Genomic DNA, 4,125 nt, shown 5'->3' with positions numbered 1-4,125 from the left:
CCTTGATTTGTATGGTCAGGTGGGAATGGATTGTCATTGTTAAGGATTTTACTCGGCGGCCCGAGTACTCCTTCCTGCTTAGAGCATCGGCCACTACATTGGCCTTGCCCGGATGATAACGAATTTCGCACTCGTAGTCATTCAGCAACTCCACCCATCTCCTCTGTCGCATGTTGAGCTCTTTCTGATTGAGGATATGCTGAAGACTTTTGTGATCAGTGAAGATAGTGCATTTCGTGCCGTAGAGGTAGTGTCTCCAGATCTTCAAAGCGAATACCACTGCTCCTAATTCCAGGTCGTGCGTAGTATAATTAACCTCGTGCGTCTTAAGCTGTCTTGATGCATACGCGATAACCTTCCCTCTCTGCATGAGCACACATCCGAGGCCTTGATTCGAAGCATCACAGTACACTACGAAGTCCTCGGTTCCCTCTGGGAGAGACAAGATCGGTGCGCTGCATAGGGCTTGTTTTAACGTTTGGAAAGCAGTTTCTTGTTTATTTTCCCACTTGAATATCACACCTTTCTGCGTCAAGGTGGTGAGTGGTTTCGCAATCTTGGAGAAGTTTTGTATAAATCTTCGGTAGTAGCCAGCAAGCCCAAGGAATTGTCGAATTTCGGTTGGCGTCTTGGGTGCTGACCAATTCTCGATTGCCTTGATCTTGGAGGGGTCCACATGTATGCCTTTCTCACTTACCACATGTCCAAGGAAATCCACTTCTCTAATCCAGAATTCACACTTAGAGAACTTAGCATAAAGCTTCTCCGCTCTTAGCGTCTCTAGCACTTGGCGTAGATGTAGGCGATGCTCTTCTTCGCTTCGCGAGTAGATCAAGATATCGTCGATGAATACGATTACAAACTTGTCTAGGTAGGGTCGACACACTCTATTCATTAGGTCCATGAATACCGCAGGTGCGTTTGTTAAACCGAAGGACATCACCACAAACTCGTAGTGCCCATAGCGAGTTCTGAATGCAGTTTTGGGAATATCTTCTTCTTGAACTCGTAGCTGATGGTAGCCTGACCTTAGGTCGATCTTTGAGAAGAAATTTGCTCCTTGGAGTTGGTCGAAAAGGTCGTCGATTCGGGGCAGAGGATATCGGTTTTTGATGGTGAGCTTGTTTAGTTCCCGATAGTCGATGCACATGCGAAAGGATCCGTCCTTCTTCTTTACAAAAAGGACTGGTGCTCCCCAAGGTGAGAAGCTTGGTCTGATGAACCCTTTGTTCAAAAGCTCGGTCAACTGACTGGACAACTCCTGCATTTCTGATGGTGCGAGGCGGTATGGAGCTCTGGCTACGGGGGTAGCTCCGGGTATTAAGTCAATTCTGAAATCGACTTGTCGTGCGAGTGGTACACCAGGAAGATCCTCTGGGAACACATCCGGGAAGTTACACACTTCGGGGATGTCCTTGATGTCTTTCACGTCTTGTTTCTTGTCTACTACATGGGCTAAGAAGGCGTGGTACTCCTTCCGGAGATACTTTTGGGCTTTGATGCATGAGATGATTTGTAAATTCGCACTAGGTTTGTCACCATAGATAAGAAGGGTTTCGTCATTTGGTAGATTGAGGCGAACGGCCCTTTCGTAACATAGAATGTCGGCACGGTGAGGAACTAACCAATCCATCCCGATGATTACGTCGAAACTTTTTATGGTGACTGGCATCAGGTCAATTTTAAATGTATGGTTGTCTAGAGTGAGAGTTCATTCTGAGTATATATCGCTAGTGCGTTCTACTTTCCCATTTGCCATTTCTACTACATAAGTATCCTTTAGTGATTGGGGATTTTGTTCAAGTAAATGTTTATATTGGTGGCTCACGAAACTCCTCTCCGCTCCACTATCGAATAGTACGCATGCATAAGAGTTATTGAGGAGAAACGTACCGGTAACCACCGTGGGATCCTCGACTGCTTCCCCATTTCCTATTGCCAGGACTCTTCCTACTCCACCAGCATTAGGGGCTTGTGCTTTGGGGCAGTCTCTTTTGAAGTGACCTGCGTCTCCACAGTTGTAGCAGGTCCGGGTTGCCCCCGTACTGGCGACTTGGTTGATTGGTTGAGCCGGCGCTTTACAGAAACGAGCAGTGTGCCCCTTCCTGTCGCAGTTGTTACAGTGCATCTCCCTACAAGCACCATTGTGGGGAAAGTTGCACTTGTTGCACTTAGGTAGTTTTCCCGCATATGGCTTCGGTGGTGCTGGAGTGGTAGCAGTAGTGGCAGCATTAGTGGCAGCATGGACAGCAACAATTTGTTGCTTCTTAGCGGGGTCCTGTGCTGGTTGGCTCTTCTTTTCGTTCCAGAACTTCCTTTTGTTGTTTCCCCCTTTTGATTTATCAGTGGTGGTGGTTGTAGTATTATGACCGGCTCGGTGGTCAACAAGTTGTTGTGCCAGCTCCCTGGCACTGTCAAAAGTAGTTGGCCTTGAAGCCAGGACACTACTTTGCACGTGGAGAGACAGTCCCCAAAGGTATCGCTCCACCTTTTTCTCCTCCGGAGTAACCATTGTTGGGCAGAGGAGAGCCAATTCATTGAATCGGGTGGTGTAGGTTTCAAGGTCAGAGCCCGTCATCCTGAGGTTCCAGAGTTCTTGTTCCAGCTTTTGAATTTCACCTCTCGGGCAGTACTCCTTCATCATCAATGTTTTTAGTTCTGCCCAGGTTATGGAGCTAGCCACTTCGAGAGTAAGTGACTTAACCCGGCAGTTCCACCAAGTAAGGGCCCGGCCGGTGAAGGTTAAGGTTGCGAACTTAACTTTGCTCGCTTCGGGGCAGGAGCACACCTGAAAGACTACTTCGGTCTTTTCAAACCATTGCATCAACGTGATGACTCCCCCGCTTCCATTGAAGTTGTCGGGTTTGCCATTTGTGAAGTCTTTGTATGAACACTCTTTTGCACGCCACGTACTGTCTCCGTGGTTAGAGTGTGTAGCTCCCGATCCCGAACCACCAGCTCCGTTGGTCCCTATCTGCGACATTGTGGCCGCTACGGCTGCTGTTACTGCAGCCTGGAACATCGCGGGATCAAACTGTGGAGGCGGCGGCGGAGGAGGTGTTGCTGTGTTGCTGGAAGGTCTTGGTCTTCTTCTTGGCGGCATGGTTCTGTCATAAGTCGTAAACCAATGTACTTTTAGTAAAAGTGTATTTATAGGGAGAGAAATCTTTTATACATAAAGTATATTATTACGTTGTTTTCCGGTATGTTTACGATACATACGATTTTATACTTTTTATTGACCCAATACATTGGGTTATGAGGTAAAATGAAAGTATAAAATATTTTTATTATAGTAACACAAAATACTCCTATAGTATTTGTAAATGTTTAGTTTTGAGTTCTTAAAGCATTTAGTTACTTTATAATATTCATCATACTTTTAATCAGAATTTATAAGTCCTTGTCTTACCCGTTCGGCTAACGACCCTCCACCGATCAAGGAAGCGGTGGGTGAGAGTGGACACCCATTAAGTTGCCATTTTATAGGCAACAACCTTATACCCCCCTTATAGACCGGCTTCGTGAATGAGGCGTACTAGCGGTAAGACGAGTTTGTTAGATTTGTTGTCCATCCTGACCATCCCCCGGTATATGCAAGTCAATTCCCGGACAGATATAGTTGATCAGGCTATATCCTTCCCAGACTTGATTTACATATACCAAGGCATACCCATAATGTACAACTCCTCTTCTTTTATTTTATGTTCTTCTAGTTATGACACTATGTGAGCATGTATGCATGTATTTATACTTTTTAATAAAAAGAATCATTTATTTTCTAAAAGTATATTTATTTGAAAAATGCACAAATCAGAGACTATTAGTCCCAATTGTGTTTATAGTTTGTATATCTTATGTGGTTTGATATACTTAATTCACTATAAACCTGGCTCTGATACCAATCTGTCACACCCCCAAACCAAGGATGGCGGAAACGTCCGGGGGTGGAGGACTTCATGTATAGTATCATAACAGCAATTGTAATAGTAATTCAAGCAAACACAACCAACATATATATATAATTGAAAAAAATTACATCATTGTATGAATTACATGTTTACGAATCAATCACAATATGTTGATAAAATATGAAATAGTAGACGCCTTAGCGTCCCATCCTCA

This window comes from Lactuca virosa, chromosome 8, assembly GCF_052849685.1.
Source record: "Lactuca virosa cultivar CGN04683 chromosome 8, Lactuca_virosa_CGN04683_v6, whole genome shotgun sequence".
Lineage (NCBI taxonomy): Eukaryota > Viridiplantae > Streptophyta > Magnoliopsida > Asterales > Asteraceae > Lactuca > Lactuca virosa.
The sequence above is the reverse complement of the archived record's forward strand: the minus strand, read 5'-3'. Positions refer to the sequence as shown.